Source organism: Aegilops tauschii, chromosome 5 (assembly GCF_002575655.3).
Source record: "Aegilops tauschii subsp. strangulata cultivar AL8/78 chromosome 5, Aet v6.0, whole genome shotgun sequence".
NCBI classification, from domain to species: domain Eukaryota; kingdom Viridiplantae; phylum Streptophyta; class Magnoliopsida; order Poales; family Poaceae; genus Aegilops; species Aegilops tauschii.
Window position 1 is genome coordinate 569,424,937 of NC_053039.3, and position 9,921 is coordinate 569,434,857.

Consider the following 9,921-nt stretch of genomic DNA (forward strand, 5'->3'; position numbering starts at 1 on the left):
AGGGCTCATAATTTCTAATTAACGTAGGAATTTCTAGGGAGTCCATGATTAATATAAGTATAGATAGATATAAATATAGATATAGGTAGATAGATAGATATAGATATAGATATAGATATAGATATAGATATAGATAGATAGATAGATAGATGTTGTTTTCTTTAAAACCATGGACGACTTTGCAGAACCATGGGTTGATTACAACTTCAAATGACGTGCTCTGTCGTGCAGCAGCGCTCAGTTAACATATACATATACATCTTGCAAAAAAAAACATATACATATACACGCGACAAGTCGTCAGTGGCATATATATAATTCAATGAGATTCATATATTCGCACGACAACGCGTATGAACAAGTCTAAGTAGATGTAAATATTGTCTTGACGCAACTATGCGTGCAAGTTTCATGAACCACCTCTTCTTTGTATGATTGCCATTTGGTCCTCGCTGCACTCTTACAGTTTCACAACCACAGCAATACTCCATTCTCGTCAGAGAGGTAGAGGGGAGCAATGGCAATAAGCTATGGGTCGGAGGAAGTGCAGGAGTTGGGGGAGAAGATGAAGGCCGTGCTTGGCGATGCCGACGAGAGATCGCGTCAACAAGGACGGGATGGTGGAAGAGAGTACGAGCTGTGGCTTACCAAGTTCAAGCGTGCAGCCTACGACGTGGAGGACGTGCTGGATGAGCTGGACGCCAATAAGCTCATCAGCAGGACCCAATCCAAGGTAACTAACTCCTCTTCCGCTCTCCTCTCCGCCACAGGGACCGGTGCACCGGTAGCACAGGATACGTTCCCCTCCTCCCTCCTTACGCCGCTCCGGCGGGTTCTGTAGCCTGTCGGTAGGTTCTGCACTAGAGAGTGATTTTTCTACACCCAGCTCGGTGCACCCATGCAAAAATATATAGCAAAACATTTCAAAAAAATTTGAAACTTTATGGGAATGATCATCAACAAATGTTAGAGCCCCCGCCCCGTCCCCCGCATCCCTCTCCGAGGCGACACGAGGGAACCCTAGCCCAAAGTTGTGGTAACGACCATTTGTTGATGATCATTCGCACAAAGTTTCAGAATTTTTTGAAATGTTTTGCTATGTTTTCTTGCGTGGGTGCACCAAAGGTGGGTGCAGCCACTACTTTCCCGTTCTTGCGCTATACCTCTGAAGGTGTCGCTCCCTCTCTTCTTTTTCTTTTTCTTCTTCAGTTATGGCAGCAAGTAGTCTCGAAGTTTTTTTTTCGACAAAAGGTGGATTCTCAAAATGAAGCATCAATGGGATACAAACACAATGAGCGAGTCATCTTGAAGATGTTGATTCTTTTTACCTAATCTAAAAAAGATAGGAATCAATTCTGCGATTATCTATTGGTTTCTATTAATAAAAATCGAAGGGGGCAAGCCCTTCTTTTATCAAAAAAAAAAATCTGCGACTATTGTGTATCTGATTATGCCATAGAGCCCATCTTTATTTGTCCCTTTCTTGTGTACTCCCTCCATAAAGTAATATAAGAGCTAAGAGCATTTAGATCACTATTTTAGTGATCTAAATGCTCTTATATTAGTTTATAGAGGGAGTAACTAACATTCACCCTTCTTCTCCATCGGTGTGGGTGCGGCGGATGAGAGTCCGAAAAAAAAGATGTGCTTAGGAACTGAAGTTGAACTTAAACTCTTTCATTTTTGCAGGCTAGCTTATGGTTTTTTGGAAACAATCAACTCCTGCAGCGAATGACCATGCCCCACGAGATGAAGAACGTCACCAAGAAAATAGAAGAAATTAAAGAGGAGGGCAGTGCTCAATCTTGTGCCTCAAGAAGCAAGGGGAGAAGGGAGCAGAAACAATCAAATACTTGCAGCTAACTGGAATGCTCATGGCATGGAAACAGGCATGGTGGGGAGGAGTGTCGAGAAGGAGAAGATAATCAGCCTGCTACTCACAAGTGAAGAAGCTAACCAGGTGGATATCTCCATCATTCCTGTTGTTGGCCTTGGTGGTATAGGCAAGACCACATTGGCTGAATCGGTTCTTGCAGACAAGAGGGTCAATGTCTTTGACGTATCAGTCTAGGTTAGGGTGTCCAAGCAGTTTGATTTGCACAAAATTGTGAGTGCAATCTTGAAAAGCATGATGAACAGCACTATCAACCTTGACAATTGCGATTTGCAGCAAGTTTTGAAAAAAGAACTTGCAACTAGAAGATACTTGATTGTTGGATGATCTCTGGGAAGAAGATGGAGATAAACTTGAAAGTTTGAAGCGGATGTTACAGCATGGACTCAACGGTAGCAGGATTATAGTAACTACCCGAAACCTACGAATAGTGCAACAATTGCGCACTGGTTTTCTTGCAAATGCGAGGAAAATTCCCCCAGTTCCCGAGTCTGAAACAGTAGAGTTGGGTGTTTTAGAACCTGGTGAGTGCTGGGAATTAATGAAGCAAAGAGCATTTGGGCCTGATGATGACCACAGTAGTGGCTTGGAAGAAATCGGAAAGCAGATTGCAGACAATTGTGGGGGTTTACCGCTCGTGGCAAATGCTCTTGGGCAAGTAATGTCAGAGCTAAGGACCGCGGGAGCATGGGAACATATAAGAGACACAAAGGATGAGTTCTCGACCGAGGCCCGGTCCTAGTCGACGAGCCGCCCGGGAGGACGAGTTGTCGACCGAGGCGATGGCAACGAGAAGCTTGCATCTTTCCCAACACGGCACGATGCTTGACCAACGTTCTCCAGTTTCATGTCTCCTTTCTCTTCCAGTGTGATTTATTTTGGCAAACGCGTAGCTGAACCCGAACCTGAATTTTCGGATAGCAAAAGATATGGGCAAATTTCGGGTATCATTTCTAAAAATCCGAATTACCCTAACCGAATTTTCAGGAAAACCCGGGTGTCACGAGTCGATTAAAGGATTTAGCTAGCCATAACATTTGGTTGGGGGTGTATTTGTAAAAAAAAAAGTGTGGCATTATTGAGATGGGGCCTAGGCAGATCCCATGGTGTGGACAATGGCTGCCGATCTAACTAGAATTTACTCATGGTAGGCAGAGCATCCAATTAATTTCTCAGCGGCCATCATCCACACCCAACCACTCCCTTCCCTAGCGTGCAACTCAATTGCTCTCCTCTCACCTGAGATCCAAACCTCACCAATCCAATCCCATCCCATCCAAGTGAGTGCTAGCAGCCGCGCTTTTGTGCTGCTGCTCCTCTCCACCACTACCCCGGCGGCCGGCGCGGCGAGGCCAGGAGGCCGGCGGAGTGTCTGCAGATAGAGAGATGGAGCTGGCTCCTCGGCAAGGTGTTGACGACGCTGACCGACACCCTGGTTGCGGCGTACGTGGACAGCCTCCAGCTCGGCCACAACTCGGAGCAGATCAGGGCCAAGCTCGCGCACACGCGAGGCCTGCCGCACAACGCCCAGGCCCACAACCCTGGACTGCAGGAGCTGCTGCCGGCGCTGAGCAGGGACGCCGACCAGGCGGAGGACCTGCTGGATGAGCTCCACTACTTCCAGATCCATGACAGGCTCTACGGCACCAACTACGCCGCCACCCAAGATCTGGACGGCCATCAAGCTCTCCACGCCGGTAGTGCTGTTCGCCACACCCTAGGCAGCTGGTTAAAGTGTTTTTCTTGCTCACCTACACAAGATGGTGGTGATGATGCTGCTGCTGTTGCCGGCGTCACCAACTCCAACTCTGCTACTGCTAGTGCTGATGGTGATGATACGCTGCATTTCGACAGAGTGTCCATCTCCAACAAAATCAAGTCCCACTGTGATTCGGTCTCCAATTTGCTCGGCATCCGCACTATCCCAACCAACAGCACCGCGGTCGTTGTCCTCCATCGGCCTCCAACTGCTTCCATGATTATACAAGATACATTGTATGGCAGAAGAGATATTTTTGAGGAAACTGTCAACCGTATAACTGATGCCGGTGCCACACACACTGTTTCTGTTCTTCCTATAGTTGGTCCAGGGGGTATTGGAAAGACAACTTTCACCCAACATCTGTATAATGATGGCAGGACTAAAAAGCACTTTGATGTTCCAGTCTGGGTATGTGTATCCGCTGATTTCGATGTGCTTAAGCTCACCAGGGAGATCCTTGCCTGCATACCTGCAACTCAAGGAGGAAGCAGCGGTGCTGCAAATGAAACAACCAATTTAGACCAGCTCCAGAAATCCATAGCGCATCATCTCAAATCCAAGAGGTTTCTAATTGTCTTGGATGATATATGGAAATGTGACAGCCAGGATCAGTGGAAAACCTTGTTAGCTCCCTTCACAAACGGGGAAGCCAAAGGAAGCATGCTACTTGTCACAACTCGATTCCCAAAGGTAGCAGACATGGTGAAAACAGTTGATCCACTAGAGCTGCGAGGTTTGGAGCCTAATGACTTCTTCACATTCTTTGAAGCGTGTATTTTTGGTGAAGACAACAAGCCTGAGCATTACCAAGATGAGTTGGCTGGTATTGCACGAAAAATTGCAAGCAAGCTAAAGGGTTCCCCGTTGGCAGCCAAAACAGTTGGTAGACTACTGCATAAGCACCTTCCTCAGGAACATTGGAATGGAGTTCTTGAAAAGCATCAGTCTTTAAAGCATCAGTCTTGGAATGGAGTTCTTGAAAAGCATCAGTCTTGAAAAGCATAAGTTCTTGATCCACTAAAGCAACAAGGAAATGATGATATCATGCAATCTTTAAAGATTATCTATGATTACCTCCCATTTGATCTGAAGAAATGATTTTCCTATTGTGGCCTTTTCCCTGAAGATCATTGGTTTACTTCTTCAGAAATCAATCATTTCTGGTTTGCAATAGGCATCATAGACTCTGATCACCAAGCCGATAGGAATTACTTGGAAGAACTAGTGGATATTGGTTTTCTCATGAACCAATCCGATTTCTATGTAATGCATGATTTAATGCATGAGCTATCTCAGAGTGTTTCTGCACAAGAATGCCTCAATATAAGTGGCTTAGATTTCAGAGCTGATGCCATCCCACAATCTGTTCGACACTTAACTATCAACATAGAAGACAGATATGATGCAAATTTTGAGCAAGAAATGTGTAAACTAAGGGAGAGGATAGACATTGCTAATCTGCGGAGTTTGATGATTTTTAGAGAATATGAAGAAGAAAGAATCGCCAAGCTTTTGAAAGATAGCTTCAAGGAAATAAATAGTCTGCGTGTCCTATTTATAGTGGTGAAGTCTGCACAATCTTTTCCATATAGGTTTTCAAAACTTATCCACCTCCAGTACCTCAAAATTATGTCACCTTACTACGGTGATCGTGAAACCAGTTTACCTAGTACACTATCAAGATTTTATCACTTGAAATTCTTGGACCTAGATTATTGGAATGGTCGTTCTGATTTGCCTGAAGACTTTAGTCACCTTGAGAATTTACATGATTTCCATGCTAGAAGTGAACTCCACTCCAATATTCGCAATGTCGGAAAGATGAAGCATCTTCAGGAGCTAGAAGAATTCCATGTAAGGAAAGGGAGCATGGGTTTTGAACTGAAAGAACTTGGGTCATTGACAGAGCTTGAAGGAGCACTAATTATACGTGGTCTTGAACACGTGGCAACCAAGGAGGAAGCTACTGCAGCCAAACTGATGTTGAAAAGGAATCTGAAGGAACTGGCATTACTCTGGGGCAGAGATGGACCAACTGCAGATGATGATATTCTTGATGCTCTTCAACCACACTCTAATCTTAGAGTACTTACAATTGCAAATCAAGGTGGTACCATTGGTCCTAGTTGGTTGTGTCTTGACATCTGGTTAACAAGTTTAGAGAGACTCACTGTAGAAGGCGTATCTTGGCGCACCCTCCCACCTTTTGCGAAGCTACCAAATCTCAAGCAACTCAAATTGAAGGAAATTTCTGGAATGCATCAGTTTGGGCTTCGATGTGGTGGCGCTCCAGGGAAATGTTCTATGCGCTTGAAGACAGTCGAGTTTTATAAGATGCCAGAACTTGCTGAATGGGTTGTGGAACCTAACTGCCATTCCTTTCCAAGTCTTGGAGAAATCATATGCGTCGATCAAGGTTTTGGTTGCCGGTCGAAATTTTAAGATTTCCCATGGTTACCGTGTATTTCCGTGCCCCTCGGTAAATCCATATGCCGAGCAAAATATACCATTTTTTTGAATTTTTTTGAATTTAAACACTCGATTTATAGTAAAGTACGTACGATGTAATTAATGCCACGAGAGTTGGTTCTGGTGTGGTGGTAGCAACCTAGTTCCTGTTTTGAGAGGTCTCTGGTCCAAATGTTTGTTCATTCACTTATTTGAATTCAAAATTCAGCTATAAAATTCGTTCGAAATATTCTCGGTATTTCTCGGTAACCGTGGTAACCACGTTTACGAGTCCCCCTCGGTAAAAATGCCTCATTCGGTAACCAAAACCTTGGCGTCGATTGCCCCAATCTCCGTGTGATGCCCTTGTTGGAGGTATCTTGCTCCAATTTGCGCAGATTTCGAGTTTCTGGGTGCCCCAAGATGTCTCTGCCCGCCATGCCTCACACCTCCACACTGACAGATCTGGATGTTAAGAGAGGTGATTCAGAAACGTTGTCTTATCATGGATGGAAGTTGAATGTTAGTGGGTATGGCGGTGCTTTGGCCTACCACAATCTGGGTAAAATAGAAGATATGGCTATTGAAAATGTATCGTGCATATCATTGACAGACATTGAAAAGTTTAAATCCCTAACAGAACTAATTGTCGAAAGATGTGACGGTTTGTTCCCTGAAGAGCTGGATGGCAGTATTGTCTTCCCTTCAGTTAAGAGTCTCAAATTAGATGTATCTCATCTTACCAAAAAATCATCATCTTCAAAAGTGTTAAACTGTTTCCCAGCTGTTTCTGTGTTGGAGATACATGAAGTTCCAGACTACGAGTATGAGGAATGTGTAATGCAGTTCCCATCATCCAGCTCACTGCAGGAACTTACCTTCTCAGAATGTAAGGGCCTGGTTCTTGTGCCTATGGAGAATGGAGGAGGAATTCAGGAGGACAAGTCATTGCTCCAATCATTATCAATATTCAACTGTGGCAACTTGTTGTGTCAGTGGCCCATGGTAGAGTCAGAGACCATTTACCCTTTCCCTGCTTCCCTGAGGGAACTTGATGTTTACCTAGACACAAGCATGAAGTCAATGGCTCTGCTGTCAAACCTCACTTCTCTCACCACTCTAAGGCTAAAAGACTGCAGTAATTTAACAGTGGACGGATTCAATCCTCTCATCGCAGTCAACCTCATACAACTGGAAGTGCATAGGTGCAGCACCTTAGCAGCAGATATGCTCTCAGAGGTGGCAAGGACCAAATTATTGCCTGCAGGTTACATCTCTAGATTAGAGGTGCTCACGGTGGATGACATCTCTGGATTGCTTGCTGCTCCTATTTGCATCCTCCTTGCCCCGGCCCTCCACACACTTAAATTCTTGTTTGATAAGAGCATGGAAAGCTTCACGGAAGAGCAAGACAAAGCGCTGCATCTCCTCACCTCCCTCCAGAAACTAAGTTTTCACTCTTGCAGGCGTTTGCAGTCCCTTCCTCAAGGGTTGCATCGCCTTTCTTCTCTCAAGGAGTTACATGTCCTTTGGTGTCCAAAAATCCGATCGATGCCCAAGGAGGGCCTCCCGGTTTCACTGAGAAAACTAAGGATGGATTGTCCCAGTGCTGAGATAGATGAGCAAATTGAGAAAATCAAAAGAACCAACCCAGATTTATCCGTCTCGGATGACTAACTACACCCAAGGTAACACTTGTCGCCTCCATATTTTGTTTTTCTATTTCTGAAGCGAGGTTTATTCGCCATATCTCTGCCTAATCTTAACTTGTCAAATATCTCCTGCTTGCTTTCGCTAGTTTATAATATGTGCTTAATTTATGACTACATTCACAGTCCAACGCACGCTTCTATTCATCCAGTTCTTTGTGTACCCCTTTTCTGCTAGTAGACTTGAGATTGATATACCGTTGATGCTACTTTTCATAATATATATTCGTGCATTTTCTTCGTCAGGCTTTTGTTCCCTATGTGAAATATAAAAAAAAGGGCGTGCAAGACATCACTCACACACTTGTTACCAATCAACAAGAAGAACTGAGGGTGGAAGCATGGAATTATCAGGCTTGTGCTCCTTTTTCGCATGAAGCAGCAGAACTGAACAGAACAGGGCAGTTTCTGTTGGCATCAATAGCAGCGAGGAAGAGGTATTTAACTGCCTGCTGTTACTCAAAAAGAAGAACTATTTTCTTTCTTTTGTTACCATGGATGAATGAATCAAGTAGCTTTATTTCCTCTTTCTTGAATCCTTTGCTTAGACAGGATGCTGCTTTGTAAAGGCTGATATATCATATATGTAGCAGAGAGATTCCTACTATGGTGAAATTGAATTGAGTTACACTCTACAAGAGAAGAGAGAATGGTTTCCAATTTGCTTGAATCTTGAATCTATTTAGCCTGATACTGAAATATTCCTGTAGGAGCGGAGCAATGAGAAATATGCTGGCGCGGAGTACTGAAAGTATTGTACCCAGCTACGTACAATCTTGCATGGAGATTGCATACATACAGGTTTATATTTCATTGGCATTTATCCTTCACACAAAGGTAATGAATGATTGGGTATTTAAGTTACCTTGTGCTTTTTTCATATTCTGACCCAAGTTCACTTATTGGATTCTGCAGCTGATTCAGAGCTGATCTACATAGCAGCTAATTCAGAGCTGATAGTGAATTTCACTTAATGAATGGTAGTGAATTTCACAGCTGATTCAGAGCTGAAGCAATTGTCTATCTTGATATGCTGAAAGTGAAAGGTCAGTACGTACTTTACACCTTTGTTCTCATTTCATTTTTGGGTTTTCCCTACTAATACTAATATAATGCTCAAAAGTGTTGTGCACTGAAAGATTGTAATCTCTAAATTACTCTAATCTGTCTGTTGCCAGAATGTTGTTGTTGCTTTGTAAGGGTAAGGGCAACATTCCTCAAGCACCTGCCTGATATAATTCTGTTGCGTGTTTGCAGAATATCGACGTAAGTGATGGCTCGCAGTGGGATGTCCTTGGTTCCTTTAAACAAGTGGGCTTTAATTTGTGGATGCAGCAGCAGCAGCGAATAGAGCAGAGCATTCCAGGAAGGGGCATCCAAAAGAAAAGGGGTGCCAAGGTGCGAGGTGGTTATTGGGATTTAGCTTCAGCCTTGCACGACTTGACAAGAAATTTTTGTGTATTCGCCTCTGTAAATTAAATTGGTACGGTAGAATTGAGTTTTTTTTCCCCAGCAGTGTTCCCATCATAAGTTTGTTCCGTGACCTGATCGATAATGCCAATGTTGTTGGGTGTAACTGTCGTTAGCACAATGCTATAGCCACTACATTCACGCTTGCTTAATGGCCACAAGGCAAAAAACAGTGGGGCATGATAGGCTAGAGCTGACATCGTTTCTCCTTTCGAGAAGTTTGAACTGCCCCAGACATATAGGGCGGGTTTGAAGAGATCTGTTGCACAATGTTTTTCTTTTTTGGGGGTAGTCCGCTTGGACATACAAAGAAGGTTTGAGGAGTGTCTTTAGACATGGTCTGTTATCTTTTACAATCGAGATGTTCTAATAGCTAGTTCCTGGCATTTGTATTTACTAGCAAAAGCGCCTGTGTGTAGCAGTGGGAGAAAAAAAATCATAATCTTCAACGGCTATGACCACATTTTGCAGAATCACCGAGATACACTATCACTCTCTTTCTCATTGCGTGTGCCGGCTTAGGTGGGACGATTCCCAAACGTATTTTTCCAGCCGCTACCGTGTGAGCCGGACAAGGTGGGGGGATTCCCTTGTCTAAAACTTATTTTTTTTTCAACCGCTGCAGCGTGGGGGTTACC

At 43.9% G+C, this 9,921-nt stretch overlaps 2 pseudogenes; both read left to right on the top strand.

Moving 5' to 3' along the window:
- Nucleotides 1-381: 381 nt before the first annotated feature.
- LOC109739733 (putative disease resistance protein RGA3) lies at nucleotides 382-2,760 on the top strand (annotated as a pseudogene).
- Nucleotides 2,761-2,823: 63 nt separating this feature from the next.
- LOC109739734 (putative disease resistance RPP13-like protein 1) lies at nucleotides 2,824-8,252 on the top strand (annotated as a pseudogene).
- The last annotated feature ends 1,669 nt before the right edge of the window (nucleotides 8,253-9,921 follow it).